The 20,126-nt window shown below is 43.1% G+C and overlaps 2 long non-coding RNA genes across 2 annotated transcripts in view; one reads left to right on the plus strand and one right to left on the minus strand.

The window, feature by feature from the left end:
- LOC133642639 (uncharacterized) overlaps positions 1 to 11,412 on the minus strand; it is a 46,445-nt gene extending 35,033 nt beyond the window's left edge. The window contains exon 1 of the long non-coding RNA XR_009824560.1: positions 11,324 to 11,412. This is a non-coding gene — a long non-coding RNA (uncharacterized LOC133642639). The remainder of the gene's footprint in view (positions 1 to 11,323) is intronic.
- LOC133642510 (uncharacterized) lies at positions 3,848 to 5,108 on the plus strand. The gene is made up of 2 exons (XR_009824527.1): positions 3,848 to 4,544; positions 4,671 to 5,108. It is a non-coding gene; the product is annotated as an uncharacterized LOC133642510 (long non-coding RNA).
- Positions 11,413 to 20,126: the final 8,714 nt, after the last annotated feature.

Raw genomic sequence — 20,126 nt, forward strand, 5'->3', positions numbered from 1 at the left:
CACTTTTTCTATCTCATTTTGTCCACCACACTTTTAACGTTGGGCATGAGTGCACAAAGGTGAGTTTTGTTGATGTTATTGACTTGTGTGGAGTGCTAATCAGACATATTTGGTCACTGCGTGACTGCAAGCTAATCGATGCTAACATGCTATTTAGGCTAGCTATATGTACATATTGCATATGCCTCATTTGTAGCTATATTTGAGGTCATTTAGTTTCCTTTAAGTCCTCTTAATTACATTTATATCTCATGACACATGTAATATGGCTTTTAATTTTTTGCGGCTCCAGACAGATTTGTTTTTGTATTTTTGGTCCAATATGGCTCTCTCAACATTTTGGGTTGCCGACCCCTGGTCTAGGGTGACCAGGTGTCCGGATATAGGCCGGACAGTCCGGATTTTTAATGCCCTGTCCGGCGTCCGGCGCAGCATCAAGCCGGACACGTATTTGTCCTCCTTTTTGAGGCACTAGGCTTGAAGAGCGGAGTTTTTTCATCTTTGCTGGGCTGCAGCGCAATAGCCAATCATAGACCGTAAAAAAATGCCCCCAACGCAGTAACATATCAAATGATTGGCTAAGAGCGGTGTCGGATACAAATCTGCTTATCATTGGTTATAAAGGTAAACAAGGATCCATGTGCTGCTGCGGCATGACATTGACAGAAAGTTAGCATCATGCCAAAACGCAAGACCTCGTTTAATTCTGAATGGATAAAAGAGCACGAATTTATAACGAAAAGCAGTCGAAACTCATTCCATGGCTTCTGCACACTTTGTCGATGTGATGTCGACGTAAGTAGTCAGGGGAAAGCTGCAATTGAACGGCATGCGGGTACGGATAAACATAAAAGTAATAAACGTGCGGCAGGTACCTCTTCAATGAGGACATTTTGTCGTGAAGTTTCGTCGCCCCTGGATGACAAGATAACCGTTGCGGAGCTGTGCAAGGTGTACCATGCTGTAAAGCATCACCAGTCCTACACAAGTTTAGACTGCGGCATGAAAGTGGACCGGGAGATTTTCAGTGACTCGCCCACAGCTAAAGGGATGGCCTGTGGCCGAACAAAAGCCAAGGCATTGTGCGAGAACGTCATCGCTCCCTATTCGGTACAGGAACATACCGACTACATAAAAGAAAACAACCTACCCTTTTCCGTGGCAACCGACGCCTCAAATAAAGGAACAAACAAGTGTTTTCCCATTGTGGTAAGGTATTTTCACTTTGATGAAGGCATCCAACATGTCCTGTTGGATTTTTATAGTGACAGCAACGAAACGTCAGAAGCCATAACAAACCAGCTGCTGGCAAAACTTGAGATGTCTGGCTTAGAGGTGAAAAACAAACTGGGTATAACACATGGCACACTGACAAAGCTTAACCTATTGTTACTATAACAATCTACAAGGTTAAGGTTGCTTCTCTTTCTTCCCCTCCATTTTTCTGCATTCTTTCGTATCTCAAGTTATCATTACGTATATGTATTGTTGCATTTGAACAATTGTATTGTTGATAATAAAGGTAAAGTACTGGTATTGTTTATTATCAATAGCACTATTTCTATTGGTATTCATATTGCTCCATTTTTAGTGTAATAATGCTCATTGTCATTTCTGTATTTTTTTTTTTTAAATTTTTGCTAACTACTTATTTGCTATTACTTTTACCATCATATTTGTACATGTCGTATTTGCTGATGTTGCTCTGTTGTTGTTGTGTTTGCTGTTGTTGTTTTTGTCTCTCTGTCTAATCCCCCTCTTGTCCCCACAATTCCCCCCTCTGTCTTCCTTTTTCTCTCTTTCTATCCCCTCCTGCTCTGGCCCGGCTGCACCAAATGATAATATAAATACATTTAATAAAGTCAAAATACAAGTAAGGCAACAAGAGAAGTATCCTACACTTCTCTTTTGTAAAGTAAATCTGAACAGCCGATATGGGCATCTACATCTGCTATATGATTTGCCCGAGAAGCTGGGCAGGACATTATAAAAAAAAAAAAAAAAGAGGTGAAAAACATGTCTGCATATGCAGCAGACAATGCCAGTGTCAATTATGGCAAACATAACAGTGTGTATCAGAAGCTGAAATTGAGCCAAAAAGATGTGCTCCCTGCAAACTGTTTGGCCCATATTCTGCATAACGCAACCAGATATGCAGCAAGCAGCCTTGATGCTGATGTGGAAAATGCTGTGCTGAAGATTTACAGCCATTTCAGCATATCAGCAAGCAGAACAGCACGATTGAAGGAATTCTGTGAGTTTGTGGAGTTGGAGGAATGCAACCTGCTGCGGCATGTTGTCACCAGGTGGTTGTCCCTGCTACCATCCATTGACAGAATCCTGAAATATTGGAAGGCCCTGACCAGCTACTTCCAGAGTGAGGGTGAGGGGGACTGTGCCAGAATTGTGTGGAGATGTTTTGGGGAGGAAAGAAATGAGATGTCAGAGACATATTTTGTGTTTCTCAGCCATGTTCTAAAGGTGTTCTCCGACACAATCGAAGCACTTGAGGCAAAATCCTTCAGCATTACATCTGTGTTTAAAAGCCTACTGAAACCCACTACTACCGACCAAGCAGTCTGATAGTTTATATATCAATGATGAAATCTTAACATTATAACACATGCCAATACGGCCGGGTTAACTTATAAAGTGACATTTTAAATTTGCCGCTAAACTTCCGGTTCGAAACGCCTCTGAGGATGACGTATGCGCGTGACGTAGACCGGGGAACACGGGTATGCCTTCCACATTGAAGCCAATACGAAAAAGCTCTGTTTTCATTTCATAATTCCACAGTATTCTGGACATCTGTGTTCGTGAATCTGTTGCAATCATGTTCATTGCATTATGGAGAAAGAAGATGAGCAAGCAAAGAAGAAAGTTGTCGGTGCGAAATGGACGTATTTTTCGAACGTAGTCAGCAACAACAGTACACAGCCGGCGCTTCTTTGTTTACATTCCCGAAAGATGCAGTCAAGATGGAAGAACTCGGATAACAGAGACTCTAACCAGGAGGACTTTTGACTTCGATACACAGACGCCTGTAGAGAACTGGGACAACACAGACTCTTACCAGGATTACTTTGATTTGGATGACAAAGACGCAGACGTGCTACTGTGAGTATGCAGCTTTGGCTTCTAAACATTTGATCGCTTGACCGTATGTGCGCAACTTTTTTTTGCGTATGTACGTAACTTTTTAAAAATATATAAGCTTTATGAACCTTGGGTTAGGTGAACAGTCTTTTGGGCTGAGTGATTGTGTGTGTTGATCAGGTGTTTGAATTGTATTGGTGTGTTCTATGGAGCTAGGAGCTAGCAGAGGAGCTAGGAGCTAGCGTAACAAACACGCAGGTGTTTTTATGCAGGATTAATTTGTGGCATATTAAATATAAGCCTGGTTGTGTTGTGGCTAATAGAGTATATATATGTCTTGTGTTTATTTACTGTTGTAGTCATTCCCAGCTGAATATCAGGTCACCCCCGGCTCTCACAGCATCTTCCCTATCTGAATAGCTTCAACTCCCCACTAGTCCTTCACTTGCACTTTACTCATCCACAAATCTTTCATCCTCGCTCAAATTAATGGGGAAATTGTCGCTTTCTCGGTCCGAATCTCTCTCACTTCATGCGGCCATCATTGTAAACAATAGGGAACTTTGCGTATATGTTCAACTGACTACGTCACGCTACTTCCGGTAGGGGCAAGCCTTTTTTTTATCAGATACCAAAAGTTGCAATCTTTATCGTCGTTGTTCTATACTAAATCCTTTCAGCAAAAATATGGCAATATCGCGAAATGATCAAGTATGACACATAGAATAGATCTGCTATCCCCGTTTAAATAAAAAAAAATTCATTTCAGTAGGCCTTTAAGGTAATGACTGAACTAAAACAAAAGCTGGAAAGAAGGATGAAGGACAGGTTCTTTGGGTTTGCTGTCAACACCAAACTGAAGCAGCTGCCCCCTTACCAGTCAAAAAAATGTGAGGCTGATTTTCTGCTTTTTTATGAAAGAGCAAAGAAATAAATAAGTGAAAGATATGACTTCTCTGACACGAGCTTTTATAGCAAAGTAGACAAGCTTGGCCTCACAACTGCTGTGCCATTTGAAGACTACAGTGCTGCTGTCCAGGCCTGCAATCTGGACATTGATATGGATGGACTGTATGAGGAATATGCCATGGTGGAAAGTTCCTTCAGTTCACCAGAAATGGAAGGTTGCCACAGTGAGGAACGATATTTGAAACTGTTTTCCAAAGCAGATGTACCATTTGTGAATCTCAGGAAGGTCAGCACCTACATTTTCTCCATCCCATGCAGCAATGCACACACAGAACGTGTCTTTTCAATGATGACAACTGCATGGAGAAACGAGAGGAATCGTCTGGATGTGGACAGCGTCAAGGCTGAGCTGCAAATGTGTGTCAATTTCACCCAACCCTGCACAGAGATGTACAAGAAGTTCACCCTAAACAAAAAACTCTTGGATGCAGCCAGGAAAGAACAGAAGTATTTCAGATAGACAATCAACTATTTTGGTGAGTACACTAATCTTATGATTTCACTGATGGGCTACATGAAATGTTAATATTTATTGGGTTGAAAACGATACAAATTTTGGAAGATTGATAACTATGTTGTTGCTATGTTGTTATTTGTACCAGTCTCTGCAGGATATAAAAGGCCCAGGTGCAGTGGGGGCTTGGAAGCCATGATGACAGAGGGGCTGTTGATCCTGAGCTGCTACAGAGGGTGAATGTGGAGTTTGCTTAAAGACTGGTCTGCTGCGCACACACACAGACACTGAAGACAAGTCCCCAAAAGACTGAAGCACTTTAGAAATGCTATGCTTTTTGAGCAGTTGAATGTTTTCTTGTTTGTTTGTTTGTTACAATCTCCTTTGTTGTTTATATAAAAGGTTATTCAGGCTTTTTTAAAAAGCATTTTTTTTTTAATTATACATGTTACCTGTTAATTGTTGTTTACATTTAAGTCCACACATGTTATGCTTTGTGGCACTCTGCACTTGCAAAGATTCATCTCAGTGGTCACTTTTTGAACACCACAACGTATTGAATAAATACAAATACTGTTAACAAACACTTGACTTTAATATTTTTTCCTATTCAGCCACACAAACATCATCTTTAAACCACTCAAAATTGTACTATAAATAAGAGTATACCAGAGTCCTATGTACACCATAATAATTTATTGATATGCCGCATAATGTCCTCCTTTTTGGTGTCATGGAAATGGTCACCCTATAAGAGTCATTCAAATAACTATAACATATAGAACATGCTATACGTTTACCAAACAATCTGTCACTCCTAATCGCTAAATCCCATGAAATCTTATACGTCTAGTCTCTTACGTGAATGAGATAAATAATATTATTTGATATTTTACGCTAATGTGTTAATAATTTCACACATAAGTCGCTCCTGAGTACAAGTCGCACCTCCGGCCAAACTATGAAAAAAAACTGCGACTTATAGTCCGAAAAATACGGTAATCCTACCCCTTTCCCACTTCATAGCGTTTACAAATATATACATCATTTACTGACCTTTTTATATTAAAATATCTGTGAATTAGTATATACAACACTTTTGTAATATGTAATTAATTAATTCAGTCATTATTAATATATTGAGATGAAGAATATCTTATTTTCAATAAGGTTGAAAGTATTTCTCATAATTCTTCTTCTTTGTACTTTGTAAGCACTATTCATTTGAACAACCTCTTAAACTGGTTCATATCAGTACAATGTTTCACTTCTTTACTTAATCCATTCCATCATTTGATTCCATATAATTTTAGCTGTTTGCAATTTTACCAAATCATCAAACTTTAATATTTTTGACTCAATAAATAAAGTGTTTGTATGTTCTCTATATCCAACATTATGTATCAGTCTAATTGATCTTTTTTGTAACACGGTTAATGAATGTAGCGCACATTTGTAGTTATTTCCCCACATTTCTGCACAATAACTCAGATATGGTAATACTATAGTAGCGAGCAGTAGAGAATGTGAAGTGATTTGTTAAACCAAATATTGTGTTTTTTTCCATATACAACAACCTATCTGGACTCGATAAGAGAATCGATAAGGAATCGGTTCGATAAGAGGATTCGATAAGAGGATTCGATAAGAGGATTCGATAATAGGCTCGAACTTGATAATTTCTTATCAAACATCATCCCTAGTGGTGACATCAATTATGGTATTTTTTTTAAATTATTATTTTTTATTTATTTTAAACAACATAAAAAAGACACAAGATACACTTACCATCAGTGCATCAACCCAAGAAAACCCTCCCTCCCCCATTCACACTCATCCACACTCATTTACACAAAAGGGGCTGTCTCTTTCTGTTATTAAAAACTTCTGGTTCCTACAATATAGAATAATACAGTCTGCAAGGGATATAGTCTTTAGAGCACACATGATTGTGTGTGCTGCTGGTCCACTAACATTTTCATTAATTACTATTTTTTATGTAATTCTTTTTATATTGCTTTACTTTTTTTTCTATTCAAGAAAAAGTTTTTTATTTATTTATTTTTTACTTTTTTATTTATTTTTTTTCCATTTATTTATCATATTTTATTCCACATAAAAAAAAATAAAAAAGTTATTAAAATAAGTAAATAAAACAAAACAAAACAAAACAAACAAAGGACCTTATCTTCACCAGACTGGGTTGTCTATGAAATCAGATTGTTCAAAAGGGTTCTTAAAACCAAGTCCAGTTCAGATTACGTCCAGATCGGGCTCAGCAACACACACCTTCCCCCATGTACACTGAAAACCAGGGAACACAACAGGTTGCATACAATCCACAAACAAAATTATGGTATTTTGAGAGGCAATCATTGAAGAAACGCACGGCCTGCCACTGATGTATATACTGTATATACTAAAGGGGACCAAACCAACTGTTCAGTATGGTGGCCACTGATTGGCTCAGCCTCAGGCAGCATTAAACAAAGTGTAAAAGTCACCACGTATTTAGAAGGTTGTAAACTTTTTTTTTAATGTTTGTAGCTATGAAACTATTTGACTTATAATGCCTGGAACCAATTAACGGCGATGAACGAGGGTTTGCTGTATCTATGAAAGTGTGAAGTGAGTGTACAGTTCCAGACAGGTGTTGTATTTGTTGTGCATTATTAGTATGTGTCATGTCTGTGTTCATGTTTTTGTTTGGCCATGTGCTGTTTTGTTTTTTGGACACTTCCTTAGTTCCTGGTTTCACTTCCTTGTTTTGTTTGTCACCATAGCAACCATTAGTTTCACCTGGTTCACATTGTCATGTCACGCACCTGTTCACGGTTAGTCACGCACCTGTTTTCACTTATCATGTCACTATATAAGCTTTTCTGTTTCTGTTGTTCGTCCTGGCGACATCACACCTTCTCCACACAAATGTATGCTCTGCACCTGTTTACCATAGTTCTTGTTTCATCTCATGCCAAGTAAGTTTTGTTTATTGTTCATAGTTTTGTGCCCACGTGCATGTCTTTTGTTTCATAGTCTAGTTTTCTACTTCCGCATTTGTGCGCGCCATTTGTTTGTACCTTTTTGTTTGAGTTAAAAGATTAAACATGTCCTCACCTGCACGCCACGTATGGTCCAATTCACTTGCACCACGGGAGAGCAAACCACGCCATAGACCAAGTCTTGACAGATGTCGCCAGCACAAAAGTTCTCCAGCAAGATTGGACGAAGGAACGTGGAAGGTCCTGCACGCCATGGAAGCCGAGACACTTCGCTATTCCCCCTTGGAGCGCAGGGATCTCATGTGGGGTCCGACCGGCAAACTGGTGCCGATCAGCTCCGTTTGGCCCGGGGACGTTGGCGCGTCATTCCTGTCCCGGAAGCGCCGCTCCAGACCGAGGACGTCAGGGAAGGTGAGGGGACAGCACGCCGCGCTCCCGAAAGCTCCTCCCCCTCCGGGCGGAAATGGGCCGCAGCCTGCCCGGCTTCCTCAGGATGACATCACAGACCAGGATTTTTTTTTTCTGAACTCTTTTTCTTTTGATCACCCGCCCCCAGCAAAAGACTCCATGTCCATGATCAAGCATTATCAGGACATGTTTTTAAGAATTAGAACTTGTCAATCACAGTCACCCAGTGTTCATGCCCCGCCCCCCAGGACTCAAGTCACGTCCATGTCACAAAAAATGTTCTCACTCAAAGTCCCAGGTAGAAAAAGAGAGACTTTTGGACAGTTTGGAGGGGAGGATTCTGCCCCCCTTCCGACCTCCCTCCACCCACCCCAAAAGACGGTTCCAGACCGCGGGGAGCGCGGCTGGGATTTGTTCAGGTGGGGTGGGTCAGCTTCGCCATGCCAAGCCACAGCCTCCAGCTCGGCCACCACCACCTGAATTTCGTCATGCCAAGCCACAGCCCCCAGCACGACCACCACCACCAGTCTTTCGACCTGCCAAGCCACAGCCACCAGCACGGCCCCCACCACCAGTCTTTCGACCTGCCAAGCCACAGCCTCCAGCTAGGCCACCTCCACCTGCTCCACGCCCAGCTCCACGCCAAGCCCCACCACGCCAAGCACCACCAGTACCTACTCCACGCCAAGCGCCACCAGTACCTGCACCACGCCAAGCACCACCAGTACCTGCTCCACGCCAAGCGCCACCAGTACCTGCTCCACGCCAAGCGCCACCAGTACCTGCTCCACGCCAAGCGCCGCCAGTACCTGCTCCACGCCAAGTGCCGCCAGTCGCAGCTTCACGACGCCAAGTGCCGCTAGTCGCAGCTTCACGACGCCAAGTGCCGCCAGTCGCAGCTTCACGACGCCAAGTGCCGCCAGTCGCAGCTTCACGACGCCAAGTGCCGCCAGTCGCAGCTTCACGACGCCAAGTGCCGCCAGTCGCAGCTTCACGACGCCTAGTGCCGCCAGTCGCAGCTTCACGACGCCTAGTGCCGCCAGTCGCAGCTTCACGACGCCCAGTGCCGCCAGTCGCAGCTCCACGACGCCAAGTGCCGGCAGTCGCAGCTCCACGACGCCCAGTGCCGCCAGTCGCAGCTCCACGGCGCCAAGTGCCGCCAGTCGCAGCTTCACGACGCCAAGTGCCGCCAGTCGCAGCTTCACGACGCCAAGTGCCGCCAGTCGCAGCTTCACGACGCCAAGTGCCGCCAGTCGCAGCTTCACGACGCCAAGTGCCGCCAGTCGCAGCTTCACGACGCCAAGTGCCGCCAGTCGCAGCTCCACGACGCCCAGTGCCGCCAGTCGCAGCTCCACGACGCACAGTGCCGCCAGTCGCAGCTTCACGACGCCAAGTGCCGCCAGTCGCAGCTTCACGACGCCAAGTGCCGCCAGTCGCAGCTTCACGACGCCAAGTGCCGCCAGTCGCAGCTTCACGACGCCAAGTGCCGCCAGTCGCAGCTTCACGACGCCAAGTGCCGCCAGTCGCAGCTTCACGACGCCTAGTGCCGCCAGTCGCAGCTTCACGACGCCTAGTGCCGCCAGTCGCAGCTTCACGACGCCTAGTGCCGCCAGTCGCAGCTTCACGACGCCCAGTGCCGCCAGTCGCAGCTCCACGACGCCCAGTGCCGCCAGTCGCAGCTCCACGACGCCCAGTGCCGCCAGTCGCAGCTCCACGACGCCAAGTGCCGCCAGTCGCAGCTTCACGACGCCAAGTGCCGCCAGTCGCAGCTTCACGACGCCAAGTGCCGCCAGTCGCAGCTTCACGACGCCAAGTGCCGCCAGTCGCAGCTTCACGACGCCAAGTGCCGCCAGTCGCAGCTTCACGACGCCAAGTGCCGCCAGTCGCAGCTCCACGACGCACAGTGCCGCCAGTCGCAGCTCCACGACGCCCAGTGCCGCCAGTCGCAGCTCCACGACGCCAAGTGCCGCCAGTCGCAGCTTCACGACGCCACGTGCCGCCAGTCGCAGCTTCACGACGCCAAGTGCCGCCAGTCGCAGCTTCACGACGCCAAGTGCCGCCAGTCGCAGCTTCACGACGCCAAGTGCCGCCAGTCGCAGCTTCACGACGCCAAGTGCCGCCAGTCGCAGCTTCACGACGCCAAGTGCCGCCAGTCGCAGCACCACGACGCCCAGTGCCGCCAGTCGCAGCTCCACGACGCACAGTGCCGCCAGTCGCAGCTCCACGCCAAAACCAAGCACCCCCAAACCAAGACCAAGTCCAAGCACCGCCACACCGAGACCAAGTCCAAGACCAACCACGCCAAGTCCAAGACCAACCACGCCAAGTCCAAGTCCAAGACCCACCACGCCAAGTCCAAGTCCAAGACCAACCATGCCAAGTCCAAGACCAAGACCAACCACGCCAAGTCCAAGACCAAGACCAACCACGCCAAGTCCAAGACCAAGACCAACCATGCCAAGACCAAGACCAAGACCCCCGCCAAGACCAAGACCCCCGCCAAGACCAAGACCCCCGCCAAGACCAAGACCCACGCCAAGACCAAGACCCACGCCAAGACCAAGACCCTCGCCAAGACCCGCCACGCCAAGCTTCGCCGCCTGATGCGCCACGCCAAGCTTCGCCGCCTGACGCACCACGCCAAGCTTCGCCGCCTGCCACGACAACACGCCCACCTCCTCGTCGGCCAAGGATGTGGCCATTCCATGGGCGTCCGCCACGCCAGGTGCGCCGACCTCCTCGTCTGCCACGAATGTGGCCATTCCCAGGTCACCCACCTCGTCAGGTTCAGCGGCGGTCTACCCGCCGCCGCCACCTGACTCTGCCCCGGTGGATTCGGGGACACCTGGTCTGGCGACCCACCGCCATGTCCCCCTCCCCCCCTCCCATGACTCTTGATCCTGTTTTTTGTTTTTGGACATCTGGGATCTGTCCGTAAGGGGGGGGGGGGGTTCTGTCATGTCTGTGTTCATGTTTTTGTTTGGCCATGTGCTGTTTTGTTTTTTGGACACTTCCTTAGTTCCTGGTTTCACTTCCTTGTTTTGTTTGTCACCATAGCAACCATTAGTTTCACCTGGTTCACATTGTCATGTCACGCACCTGTTCACGGTTAGTCACGCACCTGTTTTCACTTATCATGTCACTATATAAGCTTTTCTGTTTCTGTTGTTCGTCCTGGCGACATCACACCTTCTCCACACAAATGTATGCTCTGCACCTGTTCACCATAGTTCTTGTTTCATCTCATGCCAAGTAAGTTTTGTTTATTGTTCATAGTTTTGTGCCCACGTGCATGTCTTTTGTTTCATAGTCTAGTTTTCTACTTCCGCATTTGTGCGCGCCTTTTGTTTGTACCTTTTTGTTTGAGTTAAAAGATTAAACATGTCCTCACCTGCACGCCACGTATGGTCCAATTCACTTGCACCACGGGAGAGCAAACCACGCCACAGACCAAGTCCTGACAGTATGTGCAATAGGATTACCTTCAATGGAAATAATCTAAAGTTGCCTTCATGTTGTTGAAAAGCGAGCCCAGTTTCCAGGTATTCGTGTGTTAATCATCAGCTAAACTTTCTTTCCCGCGCTCCAGATAAACTAAAAACAAATCCCACGCAGCAATCATGTCGTCACCTGGCGTTTCCAGTCATGTTTTCATCGAGAGGGACGAGGTCATTAGTGCAAGTTATGCAACGGGACAACTTTTGGAGGCTTTTGCTGATTCTACGTGTGTGGAGAGTGAAAACAAGCACACAGAGAGGCAGTGTTGCATTTTCAGGCTGTCCTCGCTTGACCTGCCGCGACTCAGCGGCGGAAGGGCTTGAAACAAATGACGTCACTTAATGGCTCTGTGATAGACCCTTTGTGATATGCTGCAGATAACTTTGTTGTCGGCAGTGCAAAAGTCATGTTTTTCACCCAGTAGCATAAATAATGTTCAACAAAGATTCCACTGGTCAAAAGGTGTGCAACTATGGGATGCCGAATCTAAATATTTTTTTCTACGAAACCAGTGAAGTTGGCACGTTGTTTAAATGGTAAATAAAAACAGAATACAATGATTTGCAAATCCTTTTCAACTTATATTCAATTGAATAGACTGCAAAGACAAGATACTTAACGTTGGAACTGGAAAACGTTGTTATTTTTTGCAAATATTAGCTCATTTGGAATTTGGTGCCTGCAACAATGTTTCAAAAAAGCTGGCACAAGTGGCAAAAAAGACTGAGAAAGTTGAGGAATGCCCATCAAACACTTATGTGGAACATCCCGCAGGTGAACAGGCTAATTGGGAACAGGTGGGTGCCATGATTAGGTATAAAAGCAGCTTCCATGAAATGCTCAGTCATTCACAAACAAGGATGGGGCGAGGGTCACCACTTTGTGAACAAATGCGTGAGCAAATTGTCCAACAGTTTAAGAACAACATTTGCCAACCAGCTATTGCAAGGAATTTAGGGATTTCACCAAGGTTCAGAGAATCTGGAGAAATCACTGCACGTAAGCGATGATATTACGGACCTTCGATCCCTCAGGCGGTACTGCATCAAAAAGCGACATCAGTGTGTAAATTATATCACCACATGGGCTCAGTAACACTTCAAAACCACAAGTTACAACTCTACTATGCAAAGCCAAAGCCATTTATCAACAACACCCAGAAACGCTGCCAGCATCGCTGGGCTCGAGCTCATCTATGATGGACTGATGCAAAGTGGAAAAGTGTTCTGTGGTCTGACAAGTCCACATTTCAAATTGTTTTTGGAAACTGTGAACGTTGTGTCCTCCGGACCAAAGAGGAAAAGAACCATCCGGACTGTTATAGGCGCAAAGTTGAAAAGCCAGCATCTGTGATGGTATGGGGGTGTATTAGTGCCCAAGACATGGGTAACTTACACATCTGTGAAGGCACCATTAATGCTGAAAGGTACATACAGGTTTTGGAGCAACATATGTTGCCATCCAAGCAACGTTATCATGGACGCCCCTGCTTATTTCAGCAAGACAATGCAAAGCCACAGCCTGCGCGTGTTACAACAGCTTGGCTTCATAGTAAAAGAGTGCGGGTACTAGACTGGCCTGCCTGTAGTCCAGAACTGTCTCCCATTGAAAATGTGTGGCGCATTATGAAGCCTAAAATACCACAACGGAGACCCCGGACTGTTGAACAACTTAAGCTGTACATCAAGCAAGAATGGGAAAGAAATCTACTTCAAAAATTGGTCTCCTCAGTTCCCAAATGTTTACTGAGTGTTGTTAAAAGGAAAGGCCATGTAACAAAGTGGTTTTAATGGCCCTGTGCCAACTTTTTTGCAATGTGTTGCTGCCATTAAATTCTAAGTTAATGATTATTTGCACACAAAAAAAATATGTTTCTCAGTTGGAACATTAAATATCTTGTCTTTGCAGTCTATTCAATTGAATATAAATTGAAAAGGATTTGCAAATCATTGTATTCTGTTTTTATTTACGAATTACACAACGTGCCAACTTCACTGGCTTTGGGTTTTGTAAATGTTAAATGTTAAAACTAAAACTAAATCTTAAATCTAAATTTTATATCCAAACCGAAATCTAAATGTTAAATCAAAATCTTATTTCTACATTTAAATCTAAATGTTAAAAGTGCCATATGTAGTAATTTAATGTCAAAGTCATCATTAAATGGCCCTGATATGTCAAAAAGCATTAATAAATCATGTTATTTTCCAATAGCTCTATAACTGATAACAATAGTTCAGCCGGGATATGCTCATTTCAAAATTAGATTTACAGCCCCGAAATATTGTTATTGTTTTCATTTCGATGCCCCGCCCTCCACCGTTTGACCAATTAGAAAGTCTGTGAGTGTGTCACATCCAGGTTGTCAGTTACGCACCGCCACCTTCGTCTGGCTACTGCCACTGGTAAAGTTACTAAACATGTCAGACCTTAGTAAATCTAAAAGGCCTTGTTACCATTCGCAACTTATTCATGACAAAGCCAGGAACAAAACCAGGATTTGTATCGGGGATGCCTTTGAAAGATGGAGACCATTGAAGGTGGAGAAGATTTTTTCATCCGACGCCCAACTTGCTAATTTCCTCCTTGATAGGTAAGTCAGGCATTTACCTTTTCTTATCACTTGTAATAAATGGAAATGGACATTTGGTATGTAAACTATATTGCCGCAGATGCAGTCGTTGTCAGAAGTTGACATACACTTGTAAAGAACATAATGTCATGGTTGTCTTGAGTTTCCAATCATTTCTACAACTCTTATGTTTTTGTGATAGAGTGATTGGAGCACATACTTGTTGGTCACAAAAAACATTCATGAAGTTTGGTTCTTTTATGAATTTATTATGGGTCTACTGAAAATGTGAGCAAATCTGCTGGGTCAAAAGTATACATACAGCAATGTTAATATTTGGTTACATGTCCCTTGGCAAGTTTCACTGTAATAAGGCACTTTTGGTAGCCATCCACAAGCTTCTGGTTGAATTTTTGACCACTCCTCTTCACCAAATTGGTGCAGTTCAGCTAAATGTGTTGGTTTTCTGACATGGACTTGTTTCTTCAGCATTGTCCACACGTTTAAGTCAGGACTTTGGGAAGGCCATTCTAAAACCTTGATTCTAGCCTGATTTAGCCTTTCCTTTACCACTTCTGACGTGTGTTTGGGGTCATTGTCCTGTTGGAACACCCAACTCCACCCAAGACCCAACCTACGGGCTGATGATTTTAGGTTGATCTGAAGAATTTGGAGGTAATTCTCCTTTTTCATTGTCCCATTTACTCTCTGTAAAGCACCAGTTCCATTGGCAGCAAAACAGGCCCAGAGCATAATACTACCACCACCATGCTTGACGGTAGGGATGGTATTCCTGGGATTAAAGGCTTTACTTTTTGTCCTCCAAACATATTGCTGGGTATTGTGGCCAAACAGCTCAATTTTTGTTTCATCTGACATCACATGGACAAAGATAAGACCTTCTGGAGGAAAGTTCTGTGGTCAGATGTTGATCGTCAGATGATATATGTTTATATATACCGTGTGTGTGTGTGTGTGTATACTGTGTATGTATATATGTATATATATATATATATACTGTATATATGTATGTAATAATATATCAAGTACTTTAAGCCACACCGGTATATAAGCCACAGAATCACAGAAGTAAAAATCTGATGAGCTTGAAAAAGTATCAGTAACGGTGATATCCACAGCCCGCATACTGTATGTTTTTGGTTTAATTAAGGTCTGATAAATAAACCTGAGCAACACAATCATTGCACAAGTTTTTACATTTCAACATATAACTGGCGTCACCTGAGAACGAGACGTTGGCTGGTGGTTTTTAAAAGACACACTTGCCAAGCTCCGAAGAGACGAAAGAAAAGAGGTGTTGAGTGACCCAGCCCTGTTTATCCCCGCACATACTTGAGAACACCGCAGTACTCTTTGTCCCACATCACAGAACATAACTCTGGGCTTAAGTCAGTGGGACACTGTGGACTTCATTGTGGTCTCCTCCAAACATGCTTTTAATAGTCTGCTCTTTTGCTGCCCTGCTTTTTAGAAAAGGACGTGTCTCCATTTGACAACATACCACCCACAGTGAACTCCTAGTACAGTGTAGTAGTTAACATCCCTTTTCTACACCGCTTATATAGTCATGGGTAAGACCAAATAGTACGGGGGTGGAAAAAATTCAACTGTTTGCAATGAAGACACGTTAGAAACACATTTGGGCCCATGCAGTGTATCAATAAGACGACAAAACTGAAATCTCATGAGAGAAACCCCAAAGAAACCCTACAGGTAAGCCACCACATTGTGAAAAATTGTCACGACAAGGACTATGGCGCAGTTTCCTGCGTGGGTTGCTTTCCCGAGATGCAAAACAACTGGACCGGACATGGCTTGAAGGTAGATGCATGATTTAATAATGACTATAAAAAGGTACAAACGAAAAGCGCGCACAAGGCGGAGAACAAACTTGGCTAAGAAACAAAAACTAGCACAAAGGCAAAACTATGGACATGAAACATAAAAGCACTTACTGTGGCGTGGACTATGATATCAAAGAGTAGCATGGGTAGCAGAGGTAGCAGAGGTATCATCAGATAACAGAGGTAATGTTGCCAGGCTGACTCCTGGCAACTATAGGCTTAAATAATAGTGACATGATTAACAACAGGTGCGTGAGTCCAAACAAATGACAGGTGAAACTAATAAGTAACCATGGTGACCAAACAAGGGAGCGTAAACGTGAACTATAAGAGTCTTAAACAACCAGAAAATAACAAAACATAATCCAAACCACAGAACATGATAAAAATATGTATAGACACAGTGGTACTGGGGAGGAAGAAAGTTATATCACTGCTGGTCTGCACTAGTGTTGTCCCCATACCAATATTTTAGTACCGGTACCGGTATCAAAATGTATTTCGATCATTTTTGATACTTTTCAGTACTTTTCTAAATAAGGGGGACCACAAAAAATAAGGCTATTGGCTTTATTTTAAAGAAAAATCTTAGGGTACATTAAACATATGTTTATTATTGCAAGTTTGTCCTTAAATAAAATAGTGAACATACTAGACAACTTGTCTTTTATTAGTAAGTAAACAAACAAAGGCATCATAATTAATTTATCCCCTCAACTCCCCCCAAAATGGATTAACTCGCTGGAATAAAAAAGACAATATAACATGCATCCATAAACGTGGACACGTGGAAAAGTACAATATATTTATCTGTACAGTAATCTATTTATTTATATATATTTATATATATTTATTTGTTTTATTTATATATTCATATATTATTTACATATATTTATTTATTTATATATGCACCTTATTGCTTTTTTATCCTGCACTACCATGAGCTTATGTAACGAAATTTCGTTCTTATCTGTGCTGTAAAGTTCAAATTTGAATGACAATAAAAAGGAAGTCTAAGTCTAAGTCCTAATTAGTCTGCTGACGTATGCAGTAACATATTGTGTCATTTATCATTCTATTATTTTGTCAAAATTATGAGGGACAAACTGTAAAAATTGATTATTAATCTACTTGTTCATTTACTGTTAATATCTGCTTATTTTCTCTTTTATAATGTTCTATCTACACTTCTGTGAAAATGTAATAATCACTTATTCTTCCGTTGTTTGGATACTTTACATTAGATGGATAGATAGATAGTACTTTATTAGTTGTGGATGATACCACAAATTTAGGTATCAATCCGATACCAAGTAGTTACAGGATCATACATTGGTCATATTCAAAGTCCTCATGTGTCCCGGGACATATTTCCTGAGTTTATAAACATAATAGTTTTAAAAAGAGGAAAAACGATAAAAAATATTGATGTAATCAGAGTAGTATCGACTAGATACGCTATTGTACTTGGTATCATTACAGTGGATGTCAGGTGTAGATCCACCCAATGGAGTTTGTTTACATTCAGCGTGCTAGCTTGCTGTTAGCAGTTAGCTATCGTATCTTCTTACGGTGTGTAGTGAGTACTTGTAAGAAACGCACTTTATTTGTTGCCATGGAGGCGAGGATTAGTGATTTAGAAGTAGCTAAAACACTGCGGACTGCGGATGGATGTTCGCTAGCCATGTTTTAAAGCACCTCTTCCTGAGGGCGTTTCAGTGTTATAACTTCACCTTTATCTTTAGTTTTTAAGCCAAAAAGCGTCCATTCTCCCTTTTCTGTCTACACACTGTGTCTGCTTGTAAGTCCTCCGTGTGTGTGCGCTGCCGAACATGCTCCTCCGCTCGCAAACCTATCAATGTCATGACGTGACGACGTGCTGTCGTGCCCGGGAACCGGTACTTTTCAAACAGAGTATAGTACCGTTTTTGATTCATTAGTACCGCGATACTATATTAGCACCGGTATACCTTACAACCCTAGTCTGCACCATACTGAAGCAGAATGAGTCAAATGGCAGCCAAGAAGGTTAAAATAAAATCCAAACGGCGGACATTTATCCATGAAAATATTGAAAAGGTGCTGATGGAGTCTGACAGAAAAGCAGCTGGAAGGAGATAGTGTTGAAGTCCATCATCCAAGGTAAATGTTGTATGTTGTCATCACAATATTTCATAAAAGTACGGTAGTTGTACAGTCTATTGTACTGGTGTTGACAATTTTTCTCATCTAAAAGTTAGTTTTTTCTTTTTAAAAGGCAGGTTACATGCTGGTGAGGGCTGTCGCATTTTTTCCCTCTCCCTTTTCTCCCAGCTTGCTCTCTTTGCTTTGTCTTCTCTGAACTTTTTTGAAGCCTCTTTCTTTGCGCTGTCCTCCAAATCTAAACATCAGACATGGAAATGATCAGCTGGGCTCTCGACGAAATTGACAAAATCTTTTCGACGAGGAAAAGAGGTTCGGGGGAGCCTGGCTGCCCTGATGGAACCATTGATGCGGGGTACGTGAGAGATTCCTGGGATAAATAGAGAATCATGTGCCTCTCAGTCCTTTCCATCGAGGACGTGTAAGACATCTACCTATTTGGAACCGTGATCGCGGGGCACCTGCTGATTGTGCTGGGCATTGCTCTGGTGTATCGTCAAATTCGTAAGACGATGGCAGCCACTCAAGGAGCCCAAAGGCTGTTCGTCGCAATGGAAGGTTTGGGTCGGGCTGTGGGATCACAGCCTGTGGCGATTTCTGAACTGAATCGCAAGATGGATCACATCATGGAGAAGCTTGCTGAAAAGGAAAAATTGAATATGAGAGCAGCCTGCATGGACGAATAGAACAGACAAGTCATTGTATTGTCTGCTCGCGGAAAACAAACATCCTAATCTACGATTTGACTCCCTCGAATGGCCTTGACGCTGTGAACAACAGGAACAGGCTGTTCTGAAAACACCCCCGAGGACACCTCAATGATGGACGCTTTTGACCTCCCTCCCTCCTCAACGACACCTGGAGACGAACTTTTGCTTGCATGCAGAACGGCCCCAGTCTATGAACATTACATCATCACACCCAAGACAATGGGCACATACACCCCCCTGTCCCCCACCCCACGCCTTCACCACCGCTTGTTTCCCCTCGGGGTGATAGACGGCTGGCAGCGCTTCATAGCAGCAGTCGCCCTCCAGGGCCCCAACTCCCCGCCCCTCTGTCGCGAGTTGTCGTGATTAAATGTAACGTGTTTATGTGTGCATTGCATGGAGGTTTTTTCCCCACTCCAGACTAGGCCCCCTTAGGTGCCCGGTCTAGATTGTATTTTTTTACTTATCTTCTTCCCCAGCGTTTTACCTTTTTCTTATCTTTTACGGGGCGGGGCGCCTTTGGCGACCCATCAGCGTTTCTGTTCTGTAACCCTGTACACTGTTTGTTTGTCTAATCTTCAACGGGTTTGTGCTGAAAACATAGTATCGTTGTACTTGTGCAATGACAATAAAGTCATATCCTATCCTATCCTAAAATTGTGGAGTTTTTATTTGGGGGGGGCAAGCGCAACTCAATTTGAATCAAAATAATTTCAACAGAAGACGTTGATTTGAGATGCAAGTTTTTCGAGTTAAGAGCTTCGTCACAAAACCAATTAAGTTGTACCTTTAATGTAATAGTAAGCTGATAAACACAGTTAACATGAAACATTTTATATATATTTCATTGATTTGTTTGAAACACATTTTAAAAAACAATATATTATTTGAATAATTCATGTCCTTATCCAAGAGAAATGTGCACAGACATATCCTGGTTTTTATTTAATATACTTTTATATTCATGTACATTTTATACACTTTTAGTTTTTTTTTTTAAAGTTGTTTGTAACTTAAACCATTGTTACTAATGTGAAACATTTCTGGGCCAAAATTGTCCCATTTAATTTCAAATAGTGAAACATGACAAAGAGCACTCTTTTTCTCCAAAATTAAACAGGGTAATTTAAAAATGATAGTGTATAATGACTGTGCAGTTAAAAGTGGTAGTTATAAGGCCAGCCAATCGGGCCTATTTTGTCCCATGATACTAAACCAGTATTAGGTTTGGAATCTGACACAGAAAAAAAGTTAAACTATTCATAAAATGTAGTTTTATTTCTGATCTCATTTACTGAATGTTTAATAATTAATGTTACACACAATTTTCTAAATAAAACTTGAAATGAATATTCAAATGGTTAAAATATTTGTTTTCAAATCATGACGTTTGCTATTGTTGAAGTG

The sequence above is a fragment of the Entelurus aequoreus genome, linkage group LG25 (genome assembly GCF_033978785.1).
Source record: "Entelurus aequoreus isolate RoL-2023_Sb linkage group LG25, RoL_Eaeq_v1.1, whole genome shotgun sequence".
NCBI lineage: Eukaryota > Metazoa > Chordata > Actinopteri > Syngnathiformes > Syngnathidae > Entelurus > Entelurus aequoreus.